This window comes from Dendrobates tinctorius, unplaced genomic scaffold, assembly GCF_039654945.1.
Source record: "Dendrobates tinctorius isolate UK_male_01 unplaced genomic scaffold, ASM3965494v1 ptg000104l, whole genome shotgun sequence".
Classification (NCBI taxonomy): Eukaryota; Metazoa; Chordata; class Amphibia; order Anura; family Dendrobatidae; genus Dendrobates; species Dendrobates tinctorius.
In genome coordinates this window covers 15303790-15325485 of record NW_027361772.1, presented here as the reverse complement: position 1 = coordinate 15325485, position 21696 = coordinate 15303790, and the positions used below count along the sequence as shown (strand labels likewise).

General features: G+C 44.7%; 1 protein-coding gene across 4 annotated transcripts in view; it reads left to right on the top strand.

Annotated features, from left to right (window-relative positions):
- LOC141100370 (cell adhesion molecule CEACAM20-like) overlaps positions 1-21696 on the top strand; it is a 131398-nt gene that overhangs the window by 21799 nt on the left and 87903 nt on the right. The window lies entirely within an intron of this gene.

The following is a 21696-nucleotide window of genomic DNA, read 5'->3' as shown; positions in this document are numbered from 1 at the left end:
GTGTTGCCCATAATACTGGATGGAGTAGTGTGTGGTGCCCATAATACTGTATGGGGGACTACATGGTGCCCATAATACTGTATGGGGGACTATACTGTCTGCACTCACTTATGGCACATATCAGGGCTGACATCACCGCTCGGCGCCAGTTGGCAAGTGCCGGGGTCCACAAGCCATCGGGTACATGGCATGATATGGGGCTCGTAAGTCGTGGGTCCCCAGTTCCAGCGCTGACACAGTTGAAAACAATGATGAGTGAGGGAGCCATCTGCTGATGCTCCCTCTCCCATCATTCCCCCTCTGCGTCTGAGCTCTGTGACATCTTAATGCAGAGTAATGACATCACTACAGCGCATCCTTTGTGCCAAGCAGTGCCCAGGGTCAGAATACACTGAGGAGACCAGAGCAGCGGGGTACAAGGAGAAGTATTCGATTTTTTTTTTTATGTATGGAGTATTATATAGGGCCCATTATACTGCATGAAGTAATATATAGGGTCATTATACTGTATTGAGCAATATGTGTTGTCTATTATACTGTATGGAGGAGTACGTGGTGCCTGTTATACTGTATGGAGGAGTATGTGGTGCCCGTTATACTGTATGGGGGACTACGTGGTACCCCTAATACTGTATGGGGGACTACGTGGTGCCCATAATACTGTATGGGTACTACGTGGTGCCCATAATACTGTATGGGTGAGTGCCTGGTGCCCATAATACTGTATGGAGGGGTGCTCATAATACTGTATGGAGGAGTGCGGGGTGCCCATAATACTGTATGGAGGAGTGCGGGGTGCCCATAATACTGTATGGAGGAGTGCGTGGTGCCCATAATACTGTATGGAGGAGTGCGTGGTGCCCATAATACTGTATGGAGGAGTGCGTGGTGCCCATAATACTGTATGGAGGAGTGCGTGGTGCCCATAATACTGTATGGGGAACTGTGTGGTGCCCATAATACTGTATGGGGGACTGTGTGGTGCCCATAATACTGTATGGGGGACTACGTGGTGCCCATAATACTGTATGGCTGACCACATGGTGCCCATAATACTGTTTGGGGAACTATACTGTCTGAACTCACTTATGACACATATATCAGGGCTGACATCACCACTCGGCGCAAGTTGGCAAGTGCCGGGGTCCACAAGCCATCGGGTACATGCCATGATATGGGGCTCGTAAGTCATGGGGCCCCAGTTCCAGCGCCGACACAGTTGAAAACAATGATGAGTGAGGGAGCCATCTACTGATGCTCCCTCTCCCATCATTCCCCCTCTGCATCTGAGCTCTGTGACGTCTTAATGCAGAGGGTGTAATGACGTCACTACAGCGCATCCTTTGTGCCAAGCAGTGCCCAGGGTCAGAATACACTGAGGAGACCAGAGCAGCGGGGTTCAGGGAGAAGTATTTGATTTTTTTTATGTATGGAGTATTATATACTGCATGAAGTAATATATGGGGTCATTATACTGTATTGAGCAATATGTGGTGCCCATAATACTGTATGGAGGAATATGTGGTGCCCATTATACTGTATGGAGGACTACATGGTGCTCATTATACTGTATGGAGGAGTATGTGGTGCCCATAATACTGTATGGAAGAGTACATGGTGCCCATAATACTGTATGGGGGAGTGTGTGGTGCCCATAATACTGTATGGAGGACTACGTGGTGTGCATAATACTGGATGGGGGAGTGCGTGGTGCCCATAATACTGGATGGGGGACTACGTGGTGCCCATAATACTGTATGGGGGACTTTGTGGTGCCCATAATACTGTATGGGCGACTATATGGTGCCCATAATACTGTATGGGGGGAGTGCGTGGTGCCCATATTACTGTATGGGGGAGTGCGTGGTGCCAATTATACTGTATGGAGGAGTGCTGGGTGCCCATAATACTGGATGGAGGAGTACATGGTGCCCATAATACTGGATGGAGGAGTGCGTGGTGCCCATAATACTGTATGGAGGAGTACGTGGTGCCCATAATACTGGATGGGGGAGTGCGTGTTGCCAATTATACTGTATGGAGGAGTGCTGGGTGCCCATAATACTGGATGGAGGAGTACATGGTGCCCATAATACTGGATGGGGGAGTGCGTGGTGCCCATAATACTGCATGGAGGAGTACGTGGTGCCCATAATACTGGATGGGGGAGTGCGTGGTGCCCATAATACTGGATGGAGGAGTACGTGGTGCCCATAATACTGTATGGGGGACTACGTGGTGCCCATAATACTGTATGGGGGACTTTGTGGTGCCCATAATACTGTATGGGCGACTATATGGTGCCCATAATACTGTATGGGGGGAGTGCGTGGTGCCCATAATACTGTATGGGGGAGTGCGTGGTGCCAATTATACTGTATGGAGGAGTGCTGGGTGCCCATAATACTGGATGGAGGAGTACATGGTGCCCATAATACTGTATGGAGGAGTGCGTGGTGCCCATAATACTGTATGGAGGAGTACGTGGTGCCCATAATACTGTATGGAGGAGTGCGTGGTGCCAATTATACTGTATGGAGGAGTGCGTGGTGCCCATAATACTGGATGGAGGAGTACATGGTGCCCATAATACTGGATGGGGGAGTGCGTGGTGCCCATAATACTGGATGGAGGAGTACGTGGTGCCCATAATACTGGATGGGGGAGTGCGTGGTGCCCATAATACTGGATGGAGGAGTACGTGGTGCCTATAATACTGGATGGGGGACTACGTGGTGCCTATAATACTGGATGGGGGACTACGTGGTGCCTATAATACTGGATGGGGGACTATACTGTCTGCACTTACTCTGTGTGTCACTCTGACTGCAGACTTTTGAAACCCCCCAGGGCTTGCACTCTGCGCTGCGAGGATTCACCTGTTTCTGAGCTATTGTGGAATTTATAATGGATATCGCTCCTGTAATGTAAGAAGTGAAATCTTTGGCATTGTACTATATTTATATTTCTCTGTACATCATATATAAGTGTCTGTTTTCATCCAGGAGAGTGGGACGATTTTTTTCTCACTTGTCGTCCATTTGCAGTCTTTTTTTTTTCTGAGCAGTTATTAATCATTTATAGGATAATTTACAGTTCTCTGTTACAGAATTGTAATGTAACCGTAAATATGGGATGTTATACTGAAGTATTCAATTTTTTTTTTTGTCCCACCCATAGCCTTGAATGGGGGAGTCTCATTCAATTGCAGAGACAAATCGCAGTATGGTAGGATTTTGTTCTCTGCGTGGCCTCATTGTATAACATTGGCCATTGTGCTATCTGATAAAAAAAAAAAAAAAAATCACACGCGCCTGACATACGCTTGTTTGCACGAGCAATGGACTACTGGATTGTCGTTACTCGTTTATTATTGTCTACATTCCTATAAATGTAATAAAAAATAACTTAAACAGGTTTTTCATGACTTATCTCCAATTCGGAAGTTCTCCCCTATCTTCTGGATAAGGGATGACTTTCTGTTTGTTGTGGATCTGACCGCTGGGACCCCCATGATCCTAGGAAACGTAGCTTTGAAGAGCACCATGTAAATGGAGCTGTGGTCAATCATACGCACTGTGGTGCCATTTACATGTGGCTCTTCAAATAACTCCTTAAAGAGAGTGAAATGGGGACGACAAGGTATAGCAAAAATTCACTGATCGGGGTGAGGAGTGTTATAGTTTGTGGGCTGGTGGGGTTTGTGTGGCAGGGCTGCATTTTTCTCCCAGTCCGGCCCTGTGCCAGGCCTACCATTGCCATTAATGGCCCTTGTTCTGGATACTTCTGTGTTGTTCTTGTATGTGCAGTGATTGCGCTGACATTCTTGTGTCTGGACACCATTTTCTCTATTTCTCTAAATTAAAACGTCCACTATCGTACAAATTTTTTACAGGATAGATATGAATCTGTATGAACCAGATTAATTTCTACTGATTTTAAAAATTTTCTATGGGGGTCGCCATTTTGCAGTTCCCCTCAGGCGGCAGAGGGGTTCACCCCAGTGTGTTTTGGGTAACATGACAAACTCTTTTTCTGGACGGCCTAACTAAATACTTCAGAAAGAAGGAAACTCTGCAGTGCCACTTACAGGACAGTTTCATAATTGCAGGAAATTAAACTGAAAAGCACCATACTGCCACCTGATGGTCAGCAGGAAATTAGCAGAACTTTGCACCTCATAGACATTTAAATTTGAGTACAGCCATCCTTGTAGGTAAGGGGGCTGTTTCTTTTTAAAAAATAAGTCTAATTATCTCAAGTTATTCCGTTTATATAAGCATAAAGATTAATTTCTTTAACCTGTTCCCAACAAGTGGTGTACATATGTTACATTCTGGGTGAGAGTGTATGGTTTGGACTCAAAAGATGAGACTGTACCAGACCTGTCAGATGCTAGGTGACTACAGCAGCAAATTGAGCAGAGATCTAATTGCTGCTGTTATCCCCTTAAAGTGCACCTGTCACCTCTTTTGGCCACTGCCTTTCAGGGTGGTGGCGGCATCTTATAGCGGCCAAAACAGGTGACAGGTGCACTTTAAAAGAGAACTTGTCACTAGTAGCAATACTTGTTACTCGGGTTTTCCCGAGCAGGCTCGGTTGTCGACGCAGCTGCATTATTTATGGCTGCTAGACAGCCTGAATACATGTGGAGATTTCCTAACAAACAGGCATTCCTCACATATATTCAGCCTGTCTAGCAAAATCATGCAGCTGTGTTGACACAAACTAAATCTCCAAGCACGCCAAAATACTCGGAGTATACTGGCTCATCACTGGTCACTAGCTAAAACAAAATTAGGCAACCACATGGTAAAAAAATCCTCAGCTTCCCCTGAATTTGCCACTGTTTTCTGCTTTGTGTTGCTCAGCTGCAGAGATATTCACTTTTGTTTATTCTGGAGCGCACTGTATGAAATTTCTGCTTTTCAGCTCAACTGGGCATTTCTTCTGAGTCTTCTCTGGGGGTATGGTCTTTTACCCCTATCTCCCAGGCACTGCCAATCACAGCTCGGTAACTGGTCTTGCAGTCTCAGCTGCCGAGCTGTGATTGGTAGCATCTCGGAAAGAGGAGTAAAAGTACACACCCAAAGGGAAAACTCTGAAAAAACGCACTGAAGAAATGCACAGCAAAAATTTCACATACTGTGCTCCAGAAGAAACTAATTTAAATATCTCTGAAATGGATTGATGCAGAGGAAAAGAGGAAAAGATTGTTATAAGGTATTTGACTCAATTGTTCTTAATAAGTGACAGATTCTTTTTTATTCCTTGGCTAAAAAATAGAATTAAAACAATTTTTTTAAAAAATGAATCAAGTTCCCCCCCCCCCCCCCCCCCAATAAAATAAAGACGTTAGAAAAGTTTAAAAAGAACAAATTTGGTATTGCTACATCCATATAAGTCCAATAATATGAAAGCTAAGAATATTATTATATTTAACCCATATGGCAAAAATAAAAATAGAAATGCGACAACTGCAATTTTTCTGTCACTGCACCTCTCCCCAAATATGCAATAAAAAGAAATCGAACCAGTGTATTTACCCCTAAATGGTACCAATAAAAACTACAGCTCGCCACACAAAAACAAAACAATCCCTCATTAAGCTCCATTGACAGAAAAATGAAAGTCTACAAAATATGGCAACACAAACAAAAAACATTTATTTTTTTAAACAGATTTCTGATTTTCTACTTTTTTATACAACTAAAATAAAAAATATCTATGCACGTTCACTCAGTCAGGTCATTGTAACTGCGACATGAACGATCAAGAAGTAAAACCCCCCCAAAAATGGAATGGAGCGGCAGGGAGGGGGGGGGGGGGATGGAGCAGCGGGGAGGATTTGTTACTGTGTGAGGAGGGATAGGCTTGTTCATGTGGACAGGGAGGGCCTGTAGCTATGGAGAGTGGGGTTGTTGCTATAGAGGGCATGTTTGGAGTAGAGTAGGAGGTTATGACTAGTTCTCATTTCAGTGCCATAACACCCCCCCCCCCCCCCCCCGGACATTCTGTTCAGAATATCTAGAAAACCGTGCAAACTAGTGACAGAAAGTAAATTACTTATTGTCATAATTCTGCAGCCCAGATATGTACTGAGATTATGTGAAAAGCCCGGAAAACCCCTTTAATATCTCAATAATGGCTGAATATTTTAATAAGCAGTAAATTGCATAAGTGCTTGGTTTTACAAGTAATATCTGATAATACCCATTTATTAATGTGGGAAATAACTCTTTAAATGAAGTTATATTTTTTCGTTCAGGAACTTTTGTTTGTAGAGTATATATTTTTTTCTTTATATTATGGGAAGAGCTAATTTCTGTTTGGCTGTTCTTTTGAGCTTGCTCCATTCTCACTGCCTGTACTTAGGGATAGGTGATCAGCAAGGAGAAAGAAGCAGCGTTTGCCTACAAGCCTACTGCATGCCATATACTTTTTACAGACACATTACAATTCTGTAAATGGCCCTGTATAAGTTTGTTTGTTAGACAATCCCTGTATGTGTTGTCGTACAGCCGCGAGACATGCAGCCGCAGGGACTTGAACATATTTTTCGAGCACGCCGAAGTCACTCTGTTAGCACCGAGCATGCTGAGATAACACCTTATCCCAGCACGCTTGCTCATTACTACTGCTGAGTAAAAAAATGGATTGTACATGGATAAGTGAGGAAAAAATCATCCCACTCTCCTGGATGAGAATGGGACTGATTACTTATATGCTAGTGCGAGCGTACCTTTAGGCACGTCCACACGTTCAGCATTTGATCAGTCAAATACTGACCATGGCCTTATGGAGACATCTGTATTTCAGAGTCTGGCAGTCGTAGTCCATACACATGATGTGTAAATGTGGTCTTAAGCCTCGTTCACACAAGTGTATTTCACAGTCTGTATATGAACCACAAATCCTGCTTACCCGAGACCACAACTTATGGATCTAATCAGGCTGTAAGTTCAGGTCGGGAGACTCTCAGTCACTCAGGACATTGTAGCCTGTAGTATGGCTTGTGTGAATCCAGCCTAAGGCCTCATTCCACATCATGTAGTGGTCTGAATGTTATATCATGGGACAGTGCCGATCTGCGATTTTTTTTTTTTTTTTTTTTTTTTTTTTTTTTTTTTAGGCAATGAGAAAAAACTTTGTTGTGCTCCGATGTTGGAATGCTATGTCTGGTGAGCTGGATTTGTATCCTGATTTTTTTTTTTCACATGCCTATCGGATCACGTGCACCCACACAAGTCTATGGGTGCGTAGGAAACGTGGTGCGAGCCGTAGCCGTGGGCAGGGCACTTGTCTCCAGCGCCCCGGCACGTTACATGAAAGTGGGGGTCCTAGCTGGGTGCGGGGACTTGTGCTGTGAGGGCCTTATGACCAGGCAGGTTGCATATAACCGGTGTTGTGGGCTGGTCAGGACCAGATGTCTCACAGTTCCATGAGACCAACATCTAATATATGAAGCTCAAGTGTGTGTGTGTGTGTGTGTGTGTGTGTGTGTGTGTGTGTGTGTGTGTGTGTGTGTGTGTGTGTCTGTCCGGGATTGGCATCCGCACCATCACAGCTACAGCCACAAAACTTGGCACAGTCACACGTCTGGACCCTGAGAGCGTCCTAGGCTATGTTGTGAGGTGAAATTTTAACCCTGCGCGTTCCAATTCACCAAGCAATTTTGCCCCTATCTACATAATGGGGAAAAAGTGAAAGAAAAAAAGTGTTGGAGGCAAATTGACAGCTGCCAGATGTGAACAAGGGGGACAAAGAACTAAACGAATCACCACCCACACAGCTTAGCAACCAATATGAAGCCCTCATGCTGGAGAACGAAAATGGCACAGCTCAGGATGATACCGTATCTACAAGAGAAGACACACTATCGACAAAAGAAGTTACTCTGTCAACAAAAGCGGAAACAAATGACACTCAAAAACACTCACGAGCAACAAGCAGTGCGTCCGGACAGAAAAGTGTCACGGTCACGTGTGTCTGGACGCAGCGAGTACCGCAAGGCGGACCCATAACACACGTGACCCTGGATACACCGCCTCCAGTGGGGCGAATTTAAATAATAAAACGTGCAGCTGGATACACCGCCTCCAACTGGCGAATTTAGACATTACACGTATATACAAGTCTGGAAACCCCGCCTCCAGTACGGCGAATTTAAACAATAAAACCCTTGCTCGCCCTGACCTAAACCCTCACTAGGGAATTGGTCGGTGCGGAAACTAATCCCACCACTGCACTAAAACACACATGAGGAAAGATGACAAAACAGGGGAAACACCACTTAGCTTTGCTCTGTTGCGTACGCTCCTAGCAACAGAGCCCACCACCTGCGTGCATCTTCTCCTCCACCCGGATCCATCACCATAACTGGATCCTTCACCATAGTGCAGCCTTGGAGCAGAGTCCACCACCAATTGCAGCAGTCCAGTCACAGAGTCCCAAAGATGAGTTCAGCTCCTGCCCAAAAAGTCAAGCATGCTTGAGTCCAGCTCTCAGCAACCAAGTCCCGCATGCTGAGTGCAACTCTCTCCCTAGTCGTCACTCCACCAAGACACGCAAGCACTTCCTGCCGACACCATAAACTGTGACTCCACCACGCCATGCCAGCCCTTCTTGCAGACCACATAGCTGCCGCTCATCCCCTCTGGCTGGGCTGCGCAGGACTCATGTTCAGCTCCTTCCTCACCCAGGCTTACTTGCCAAATAAACACACAATATCACCAACAGTGATTGAAAACCTCTGACTCTCTTTTATAGAGCCTAACACCTGCTTTGTACTTAAGTGCACATTAAACCAAAGAAACTAAAGTGCACTACCGCTCACCACCACCGGGGCAACTCAGAATGAGCGACACCACGTGTGATAATTCTAATGGCCACTGGGGACAATCACATCACTTTGGCACCTAGCCAAAGGAAAAAAAAAGTTCACTTTGTCCATTTAAACTGTCAGATCCAAACTGGATCATGACAAAGAGAAGAGTGGTAGTTGTGGGCGACTCACTATTAAGAGGCACGGAGGCAACTATCTGCAGGCCGGACATAACCGCACGAGAAGTATGCTGCCTCCCAGGAGCAAAAATCCAAGGACGACTACCCTTTCCTACTGATACATGTAGGCACAAACGACACGGAAAGAAATGACCTACCAACTATCTGCGAAGACTTTGGAATTCTGGGGAAGAAAATAAAGGAATAGAACGTACAGGTTGTTTTCTCATCAATCCTCCCAGTCGATGGTCATGGCATCAGAAGATGGAATTGGATACTAGAGGTGAACAACTGGCTACGATGGTGGTGCAGGCAGCAAGGATTTGGATTCTTGGACCATGGCGTGAATTACCTCTATGATGGACTTCTCGCAAGAGATGGGATACACCTCACAAAACCTGGGAAACACACATTCGCCAGAAGACTTGCCACACTCATCAGGAGGGCTTTAAACTAGAAGAAGAGGGGATGGGTGGAAAAACAGCAGACAAGAACATGCAGCAGAAGGATAAACTAATCAAGGATACTAGATGTGGTACAGAGGACCCAAGACAGGGTACTCAGAAGGAAGCTAAGAAAAAGGAAGCAAAACTTCTTTCCTGCATGCTGACCAACGCAAGAAGCCTGACCAATAAGATTGAAGATCTGGAGTTGGTAATGTATTAGGAAAAATACAACATAGTAGGAATAACTGAGACATGGTTAGACGACAGCTATGACTGGGCGGCTAACTTGCAAGGATATGATTTGTTTAGGAGGGATCGTAAAAAAAAGGAAAGGGGGTGGAGTCTGTCTATATATAAAGTCCACTTTAAAGCCCACACTAAGAGAAGATATACAAGAGGGAAATGAAGAGGTGGAGTCTCTATGGGTGGAGATACAAGGAGAGAAAAGTAATAAAATCCTCATAGGGGTTTGTTATAAGCCACCAAATATAACAGAAACCACTGAGAATGTATTATTGAAACAAATAGACAAAGCAGCAAATCACAATGAGGTGATTATTAGGGGGGACTTCAACTACCCAGACATAGACTGGGTGTCACGTCACCGTCAGACACGAGGCATGCTGTTCCGCCCTCAGCCACCAGGAGGCGACGGACTGTCACGCCGCCCTCGGGCTCGGGGCATGCTGTCCAGCCCTCGGCCACCAGGAGGCGCCGGACTGACACATCACCGTCGAACTCGGGGCCTGCTGTTCCTGCCTCGGTCACTGGGAGGCGCCGTGGTTCACGCCCGAGTGATGGCGGCAACAGTGAAAGGGCTTCTGCGCAGACGTCTAGTGGACGCAGACTCCGCTCCTCTGTCAGTCATGAAGGGGTTGGTGCATCATCATCGGGTCTGGTCCTGGGGGCGGTCCTGATGACATCAGCAGGCCGGGAGCCTGTGAGAGATGACCTGATCCCTCAAATACTTTGGGACTGGGCTTTCAAGCCTCCGGATATATTCTTGGTTCCCCTGCGTGCTACTTTGTAATTTACTATAGTTGATTCTGACCTTTGCCTGGACTTCTGACTCTGCTACTGCCTAATGATTCTGTACCTCTGCATCCTCCTGGTTTAGGATTCTGACTTCGGCCTGAATTTGACTCCGCTATTGCCTGCCGCTTTTGTACTTTTGCTGCCTGCCTGGACGTTACACTGGGAAACTGAAACCTGCGTATCTCAGAAAGGAAACCAATTTCTGTCAGTAACCGAGGATAATTATCTGTCACAACTTGTGCAGGGCCCAACTAGAGGGACAGCACTTCTGGACTTAATTTTAAGCAACAGGCCAGGTAGAATAACAGAAGTACGAGTCGATGGGCACCTAGGGAACAGTGACCACAATATAATACAATTCCACTTGTCCTTCAGTAAGGTGCCCTGGAAGGGGGTTACAAAAACGCTGAATTTCAGGAAAGCAAAGTTTGATCAGCTTAGAGAGGACCTTCGCCGAATTGATTGGGACAATGTCCTCAAAAATAGGAGCACAGAAAATAAATGGGAAATATTTAAATCAGGTTTACACACCCACTGCGAGCTAGCCATACCGTACAGAAATAAAAGGGCTAGGAACAGAACACCAATGTGGCTAAATAAGGATGTAAAAAGGCAATAAATAACAAGAACAAGGCATTTAAGAAGCTAAAACAAGAAGGCAATGAAGAAGCATTAATAAGTTATAGAGAAAAAAATAAAATGTGTAAAAACAAATACATTTAGCAAAAGTGGAAACTGAGAGACTCATTGCTAAGGAAAGTAAAACAAACCCCAAACTATTCTTTAATTATATAAACAGTAAAAAGATTCAAATTGATGGTGTCGGCCCTTTAAAGAACAATGAGGGTGAAATCATAGAGAGCGATGTGGGAAAAGCAAATGTTTCAAATACTTTCTTCTCAAAAGCGTTCACACAGGAAAAGGATTTGCCAGGGGAAATGCAGAGTGATAATGTAAACTCCCCATTAAGTATTACCTGCCTAACCCAGGAAGAAGTGCAGAACCGCCGTAGTAAGATTAAAATTGACAAATCACCAGGCCCTGATGGCATTCACCCTCTGGTATTAAGGGAGTTAAGTAATGTGATAGACAAGCCTCTATTCCTTATATTTAAAGACTATAGAAACAGGTTAGTCCAAAATATAATAGCCACCTCAATACATTATATTATATCAATTTCTGCCACAAATTTGTGCAGACATAACAAAGGCAAATAGGCAAAAATAGATGAATCAATAAAACCAATCATTTATTAATAAATTTCATACAAATTTTTTACAAGGAAATTTCTAAAAAAGCCAAGGTACAAATGTAATGATAAATGCTCACAGAGTTCAGCTTTATACAACATAATCACATATCATATAAACATTTTATTTCCATCTTTTTTTTCCCCATACAAATGTTCATTACTTAGGCATAAATTCATATAGCTATATATATTAAACTCCCATCTGAATGTTTAAGGAAAAAGCCCAATAGTTCTAAAAGCAGAAGGAACACATCCTTAATTAGTGTAAAATACACACTGCTGAAAGTAAGTAACAATTTCGCTGAGCTCCCTACATTATATGTCTGCCCTAGTATTCAAAGGCAGAGCTATCTAATCCTTAACCCCTTCATGACCCAGCCTATTTTGACCTTAATGACCTGGCCATTTTTTGCAATTCTGACCAGTGTCCCTTTATGAGGTAATAACTCTGGAACACTTCAACGCATCTTAGCGATTCTGAGATTGTTTTTTCGTGACATATTGGGCTTCATGTTAGTGGTAAACTTAGGTCGATAATTTTTGCTTTTATTTGTGAAAAAAACAGAAATTTGGCGAAAATTTTGAAAATTTCGCAATTTTCAAATTTTGAATTTTTATTCTGTTAAACCAGAGAGTGATGTGACACAAAATAGTTACTAAATAACATTTCCCACATGTCTACTTTACATCAGCACAATTTTGGAAACAATTTTTTTTTTGTTAGGAAGTTATAAGGGTTAAAAGTTGACCAGCGATTTCTCATTTTTACAACAATATTTACAAAACCATTCTTTTTAGGGACCACCTCACATTTGAAGTCACTTTGAGGGGTCTATATGGCAGAAAATACCCAAAAGTGACACCATTCTAAAAACTGCACCCCTCAAGCTACTCAAAACTACATTCTAGGAGATTATTAACCCTTCAGGTGCTTCACAGGAACTAAAGCAACGTGGAAGGAAAAAATGGACATTTTATTTTTTGCACCACAAATTTTCTTTTATCATTAATTTTTTTCATTTTCACATGGGCTACAGGATAAAATGGATCCTAAAATTTGTTGGGCAATTTCTCCTGAGTACACTGATACCTCATATGTGGTCATAAACCACTGTTTGGGCGCACGGCAGGGCTCGGAAGGGAAGGAGCACATTTGCCTTTTTTTAATGGAAAATATGCTGGAATATTTAGCGCTTGCCATGTCGCATTTGGAGAGTCGCTGTGCGCCTAAGCACTGGAGCTTCCCCACAAGTGACCCAATTTTGGAAACTAGACCCCCCAAGGAACTTATCTACATGCATAGTGATCACTTTAAACCCCCCAGGTGCTTCACAAATTGATCGGTAAAAAAAAAAAAGTACTTTTTTTTCACAAAAATTTTCTTTTGGTCTCAGTTTTTTCATTTTCACATGGGCAACAGGATAAACTGGATCCTAAAATGTGTTGGGCAATTTCTCCTGAGTGCACAGATACCTTATATGTGGTCATAAACCACTCTTTGGGCGCACGGCAGGGTCCGTAAGTGAAGGAGCGCTATTTGACTTTTTGAATGGAAAATTCGCTCCAATCGTTATCGGACACCATGTCGCGTTTGGAGAGCCCCTGTGTACCTAAACATTGGAGCTCCCCCACAAGTGACACCATTTTGGAAACTAGACCCCTTAAGGAACTTACCTAGATGTGTAGGGAGCACTTTGAACCCCCAAGTGCTCCACAAAAGTTTATAACGTAGAGCAGTGAAATTAAAAAATCATTTTTTTTCCTCAAAAAAGATTTTTTAGCACGCTATTTTTTATTTTCACAAGGGTAACAGGAGAAATTGGACCACAAAAGTTGTTGTCCAGTTTGTCCTGAGTACGCTAGTACCCCATATGTGGGGGGGAACCACTGTTTGGGCGCACGGCAGGGCTCAGAAGGGAAGGAGTGCCATTTGACTTTTTGAAATGAAAATTAGCTCCAATCGTTAGCGGACACCATGTCGTGTTTGGAGAGCCCCTGTGTGCCTAAACTTTGGAGCTCCCCCACAAATGACCCCAGTATGGAAACTAGACCCCCTAAGGAACTTATCTAGATGCATAGTGAGCACTTTCAACCCCCAGGTGCTTCACAGAAGTTTATAAGCAGAGCCGTGAAAATAAAAAATATATTTTTTTTTCTTAAAAAAATATTTTTAGTCCGCAATTTTTTATTTTCACAGGGGTACCAGGATAAATTGGACCCCAAAAGTTGTTGTACAGTTAGTCCTGAGTACACTGGTACCCCATATGTGGGGGGGACAACTGTTTGGGCACACGTCGGGGCTCAGCAGGGAGGTAGTGACATTTTGAAATGCTGACTTTGATGGCATGGTCTGAGGGTGTCATGTTACATTTGCAGAGCCCCTGTGTGCCTAAACAGTAGAAACCCCCGGCATGTGACCTCATTTTGGAAACTAGACCCCCCAAGGAACTTATCTAGATGTGTGGTGAGCACCTTGAACCCCCAAGTGCTTCACAGAAGTTTATAACGCAGAGCCGTGAAAATAAAAGATCATTTTTTTTCCTCAAAAAAAAAAAGATTTTTAGCCCGCAATTTTTTTTCACAACAGTAACAGGATGAATTGGACCCCAAAAGTTGTTGTACAGTTTGTCCTGAGTACGCTGGTACCCCATATGTGGGGGGGAACCACTGTTTGGGCACACGTCAGGGCTCGGAGGGGAAGTAGTGACATTTTGAAATGCTGACTTTGATGGCATGGTCTGCGGGCATCATGTTACATTTGCAGAGCCCTTGATGTACCTAAACTGTGGAAACCCCCCACAAGTGACCCCATTTTGGAAACTAGATCACATAAGGAAGTTGCCTAGATGTGTAGTGAGCACACCGAACCCCCAAGTGCTTCACAGAAGATTATAACGCAGAGCCATGAAAATAAAAAATAATTTTTTTTTCCTCAAAAAATGATTTTTTAGCTCTCAATTTTTTATTTTCACAAGGGTAACAGGAGAAATTGGACCCCAAAAGTTGTTGTCCAGTTTGTCCTGAGTACGCTGGTACCCCATATGTGGGGGGGAACCATTGTTTGGGCACACGTCAGGGCTCGGAATGGAAGTAGTGACGTTTTGAAATACAGACTTTGATGGAATAGTCTGCGGTCGTAATTACATTTGCAGAGCCCCTGATGTGCCTAAACAGTGGAAACCCCCCACAAGTGACCCCATTTTGGAAACTAGACCTTCCAAGGAACGTATGTAAGATGTGTTGTGAGCACTTTGAACCTCCACGTGCTTCACAGAAGTTTATAATGCAGAGACGTGAAAATGAAAAAATCATTTTTTTCCACAAAAATAATTTTTTAGCCCCCAATTTTTTATTTTCCCAAGGGTAACACGGGAAATTAGTCCCCAAAAGTTGTTGTGCAATTTTTCCTGAGTACGCTGATACCCCATATGTTGGGGTAAACCACTGTTTGGGCACATGTCAGGGCTTGGAAGGGAGGGTGCACCGTTTGACTTTTTGAACGCAAAATTGGCTGGAATCAATGGTTGCACCATGTCACATTTGGAGACCCCCTGATGTGCCTAAACAGTGGAAACCCCTCAATTCTAACTCCAACCCTAACCCCAACACACCCATAACCACAGCCCTAACTCTAACACATCCCTAACCACAAGCCTAACCCTAATTCCAAAGCTAACCCTAATTCTAACCCTAATTCCAAACCTAACCCTCTTTCCAACCCTAACCCTCTTTTCAACCCTAACCCTAACCCTAACCCTAATGGAAAAATAAAAATAAAAATATTTTCTTTACTTTATTAGTTGTGCCTACCTATGGGGGTGATAGTCGGGGGGTTTATTTACTTTTTCTTTCATTTTGATCACTGTGAGAGTGATCAAAATGAAAGAATGGAATCTGCAGCCGGCAGATTCGGGCGGGCGCACTGCGCATGCGCCCGCCATTTTCAAGATGGCGGCGCCCATGAACCGGACCCGCCGGACACCGGGAGCGACAGGGGGACTTAGAAGGTGCCGGGGGAGGTGAGATGGGGTGAGGGGGTTATCGGAAGCTGGCGGGGAGCAGAGGGAATGGGAGGGGGGCAGATGATGACAGCGGCGGCAGATCGCCGCTGTCATTCAGTTGCGGGGGGGGGCGATCGCCGGTGGGGGGGGTGGAATTGGTGTCTCCAGCCATGTCCGATGCTACAGCAGCATCGGCCATGGCTGGATTGTAATATTTCATCAATTTTCATTGATGAAATATTACTATCGCTCTGATTGGCTGTTTCACTTTTAACAGCCAATCAGAGCGATCGTAGCCACGTGGGGGCGAAGCCACGCCCCCTGTGGCGAAGAACAAAGCCCCCTGTATCTGCGGGTCGGGTGACCTTTCAGTGACCTAGGTCACCCGACCCGCAGGGGGGCTTTAAAGTCATGACGCTACATAGGCGTCATGGGTCGTTCTGGCACGACTTTTCATGACGCCTACGTGGCGTCAAAGGTCGTGAAGGGGTTAATGGAATAATCACTATGCATTAATGCTCAAATAGTAGCGACTTTTGTTCTCAGTGTTTCTTTTATCAATTGCAAATACTTACAAACACAGATACATGATTGCTGCATAAGCTTACTCAATTGTATAGATGTTATCTAATTATAATAATAAAGGAACAGCCTAATTGCGCTTGCCACAGAGAAACTTAAGGGGGTTTTACACTAAGCGATATCGCTAGCAATATCGTTAAAACGTCACTGGTTTTGTGACGTTATAGCGATATCGCTATGTGTGATACTTACCAACGACCGGCTCCCCCGCTGTCCATCGCTGATCGCGCGAGAATGTCCGGCTCCATTTCTCGTCGGGCGCTTCCTGCTGAGACTTCCTGCTGTGTGAGACGAGCGACGCGTGGAGGCGGGCGGGAGGACGCAGGATCGCTGTGTGTGAAAGATGAGTATCGTCCGCTGCGTCGCTGCTGCATCGCTGTGAGATCTTTCTGTATGAAAGCTCACTAGCGATCATTTAGCGATGCACCAGCGATCCTGACCGGGTCGGATCGCTGGTGCATCGCTAAATGTAAAAGGGCCTTTACTCCGCAGTTCAAACATATCAGATCTCTATCATTACTCCATTACTAAAGAAACCCACCCTCGACCCATCCTGCACAAACAACTACAGACCAGTCTCCAATCTCTCCTTCATCTCTAAACTCTTGGAGCGCCTGATATACTCCCGCCTTACCCGTTACCTCTCCACTCACTCCCTCCTAGACCCTTCACAGTCCGGTTTCCGCCCCCTGCATTCGACAGAAACTGCACTCATCAAAGTGACCAATGACCTTCTGACAGCAAAACGTAATGGTGACCACTCTCTGCTCATTCTTCTCGACCTTTCTGCAGCTTTCGACACTGTTGACCATCCTCTCCTACTCTCTAGGCTCCAGTCACTAGGCATTAAGGACACTGCTCTTTCCTGGTTCTCCTCCTATCTTTCCGACCGCTCCTTCAGTGTTCTGTTTTCTGGCTCCACTTCATCTCCTCTTCCTCTCGCTGTTGGGGTACCTCAGGGCTCAGTCCTTGGCCCCCTTCTCTTCTCTCTCTACACGGCCCCAATTGGACAGACCATCAGCAGCTTTGGCTTTCAGTACCATCTTTATGCTGATGACACACAACTGTACACATCATCCCCTGACCTTACCTCCGCTGTACTACAGAACGCCACTGACTGTCTGCAGTCTACAACATCATGTCTGTTCTCTATCTGAAACTCAACCTCTCCAAAACTGAACTACTTCTGCTCCCACCATCTACCAACCTCCCTAAATCTGACATTTCCCTCTCTGTGGGTGGCACCATAATAACACCCCGACAGCAGGCGCGCTGTCTGGGTGTTATGTTTGACTCCGATCTCTCCTTCACCTCCCATATACAATCTCTTGCCCGCTCGTGCCGCTTACACCTAAAGAACATCTCTAGAATCCGCCCTTTTCTCACCATGGAAACAACAAAAACTCTCACTGTCGCCCTGATCCACTCCCGCCTGGACTACTGTAATGCTCTATTAATTGGCCTCCCTCTCACTCGACTCTCCCCTCTCCAGTCTATCCTTAATGCAGCAGCCAGGGTTGTCCATCTGGCTAATCGTTACTCAGACGCGTCCGCTCTTCGCCAGTTGTTACACTGGCTGCCAATTCATTACAGGGTACAATTCAAAGTACTTGTTCTCACCCACAAAGCTCTCCACAGTGCAGCACCCCCTTACATCTCCTCCCTCATTTCTGTCTATCGGCCTAACCGACCGCTGCGCTCTGCAAATGACTTTCGACTAACCTCTGCCCTAATCTGTACCTCCCACTCCCGACTCCAAGACTTCTCCAGTGCTGCGCCAATTCTCTGGAATGCTCTACCCCAAGATATTAGGACCATCCACAATTTGCATAGTTTTAGGCGCTCGCTCAAAACACATTTGTTCAGAGCGGCCTATCACATTCAGTAATCAAAGTCATGTTATGTTTGTGTGTGTGTGTGTGTGTGTGTGTGTGTGTGTGTGTGTAGCCCATTCACTATCTCCATCTAACCCCCACCCCCTGAAGATGGCTGGACCATCATTGTAAATACATCATTGTAAATACAAACCTGTGCTTTGTATCTCCCCCACCTCATTGTAGATTGTAAGCTCTCACGAGCAGGGTCGTCTTATTTCGCTTTAATTATTGTATTGTTAACGTTGTTACTTATGACTGTTGTGTTTGAAACTGTTCAACTGTAAAGCGCTGCGAAATATGTTGGCGCTATATAAATAAAGATTATTATTATTATTAGATGCCTAGTGCAGAGAACTACAGGTTAATCATTGCTTACTTATGTGCCCTGCTTCATGTGCCGGCTATACTGATCCAATACTGATAGCCGGGTACGTGTATGAGAGAGCCACAGAAGTTTTACACATGTAAGTTGTTGTTAATTTAAAGCAGTATTGCTCTGTTACACCATGCAGGAATAGCTCACTCTAACTTTGATCAGTATAGCTGGCACATGAAGCAGGGCACATGAGTAAGCAATGATTAACCTGTAGTTCTCTGCACTAAGGCATCTGATATGTTTGAAATGCAGAGTAAGTTTCTCTGTGGCAAGTGCAATTAGGCTGTTCCTTTATTATTACAATTAGATAACATTTATACAATTGAGTAAGCTTATGCAGCAATCATGTATCTGTGTTTGTAAGTATTTGCAATTGATAGGAAATGCTGAGAACAAAAGTCGCTACTATTTGAGCATTAATGCATAGTGATTATTCCATTAAGGATTAGATAGCTCTGCCTTTGAATACTAGGGCAGACATATAATGTAGGGAGCTCAGCGAAATTGTTACTTACTTTCAGCAGTGTGTATTTTACACTATTTAATTAAGGATGTGTTCCTTCTGCTTGTAGAACTATTGGGCTTTTTCCTTAAACATTCAGATGGGAGTTTAATATATATAGCTATATGAATTTATGCCTAAGTAATGAACATTTGTATGGGGAAAAAAAGATGGAAATAAAATTTTTATATGATATGTGATTATGTTGTATAAAGCTGAACTCTGTGAGCATTTATCATTACATTTGTACCTTGGCTTTTTTAGAAATTTCCTTGTAAAAAATTTTTATGAAATTTATTAATAAATGATTGGTTTTATTGATTCATCTATTTTTGCCTTTGTTATGTCTGCACAAATTTGTGGCAGAAATTGAGATATAATCTATAGAAACAGGGTCTGTTCCTTTTGATTGGTGGCAAGCAAATGTGGTACCAATATTCAAAAAGGGGTGTAAAAGGGAACCTGGAAACTATAGGCCGGTAAGCTTAACATCTGTTAGAGTTGAGCGAAACGGGTCGAAAAAATTCAAAAGTCGCCGACTTTTGGCATTTCATGAAACGAAACCCGACCCTAGGATGAGGTCGGCCACGAGGTCGGCGACTTACGCGCCAAAGTCACGTTTCAAAAGTTTGTTTTGCGCTCTTTTTCAGCCAATCAGGATCCACGGACACTGTGGGCAACGTGATGACCTAGGCACGGGTCACCACCATCTTTCAGAAGGGCATGCAAGTGATTGGCTTGCTTTGGTGGGCGTCACAGGGGGTATAAAAGGGCGTGCACGCCGACCGCCATCTTACTTCTGCCGATCTTAGTATAGGGAGAGGTTGCTGCTGATTCTGTAGGGAGAGCGTTAGGCAGGGAAGAAGACAAAAAAACGGCTTCTGCTGCTAGCGATTTGGCCTGCACAACACGCAAGTCACTGTGTGTGCAGTGCAAAGGGAGGCTATATTGTGGTGTATCAGTGGTGTTGGTTGTTGGGCTGCCTTTTAAGGCTTCCTGACACGCTGGCATTGCTGTTTACCCACTGCTCCGCAAACTGCTTTTTTAAAAGCAATCCAATCTCCCTTATCCTCTAGTCACTTTTGTCACAGCTGTGCCATCGAGCGTGTCACATAGCGCTCAGATATCAGTGGGCCTCACACAATCCACAAGTGTCCAGTGTCCAAAAGTGTACGCAGAGATTCAAAATCTCCATTATCCTCTCGTCACTTTGGTCACAGGCAGCTGTGCCATCGAGCGTGTCACATAGCGCTCAGATATCAGTGGGCCTCACACAATCCACAAGTGTCCAGTGTCCAAAAGTGTACGCAGAGATTCAAAATCTCCATTATCCTCTCGTCACTTTGGTCACAGGCAGCTGTGCCATCGAGCGTGTCACATAGCGCTCAGATATCAGTGGGCCTCACACAATCCACAAGTGTCCAGTGTCCAAAAGTGTACGCAGAGATTCAAAATCTCCATTATCCTCTCGTCACTTTGGTCACAGGCAGCTGTGCCATCGAGCGTGTCACATAGCGCTCAGATATCAGTGGGCCTCACACAATCCAAAAGTGTCCACTGTCCACAAGTGTGTGCAGAAATTCAAAATCTCCCCTGTCCTATAGACACCTTGTACCTTGTTTTACATTACTATATAGTTTGTTGGATTTTGTCTACATTTCTACCAAAAATGAGGAAGGCTGGTGGAATTGGGCGGGGGTTGGCAGCTGGTAATGATGGTGTTGGTGGTGGATCTGATGGTAGTGGCAAGAGCAAAATAGGACTGAATGCAGGAGGTGCTGACCCTGCGTCATCGTCTGGCTACATAAGGCCTCGAACGCTTAGTTTTCTAGGAGTTGGCAAACCGCTTTTAAAGGCAGAGCATCAGGAAAAAGTTTTGTCTTACATTGCTGACTCAGCCTCCAGCTCTATCGCCTCCTCTTCTTCAGTTGTAAAAAGTAAAAGCACTGAGTCGTCATTGGAGGCTCATGTTCATGAACCACACCTTTCCTTGTGTCCTTCACCCCAACCAAGATTGAAGGATGACGCAGGCCATACTACTGATTACTCCATGGAGCTGTTTTCACATACCATGCCTGGATTATCAAGTCAAATGGTGAATTACCCAGGCCAAGATGAATCTGACATGGAGTGCACTGATGCACAGCCGCTGATGGATGATTCTGCTGGTACATTCACTCAGAGCACTACATTGTCCTCGCAGTGTACAGAGCCAGATTTTGACCCTGATGAGACTCAGGTGCCCCTTCCCGCACACTATACCACCATACACGGTGACACAGAGAAAGGTGCACATGACATAGAAGAGGAGGTGATGGATGACCCAGTTGTTGACCCAGATTGGCATCCATTGGGGGAAGAGGGTGCTGCTTCCAATAGCTCAGATGAGGAGCATCCACAGCAGACATCGACATCGCAACAGCTGTTATCTGGCAGGCCCGGAGCACTCCAAAGACAGGTTCCAAACATCAAAAGAGTTGCTGGACAGCTTTTCCAGAGGGTCAAAAGATCACAGCGTGCTAGGCCGCAAAATGTCTGCCAAAGTAGGAAGAGTGCAGTGTGGCACTTTTTTGAACAAAATCCTCATGATCAGGCCAAGGTTATCTGTAAGAAGTGCGCAAA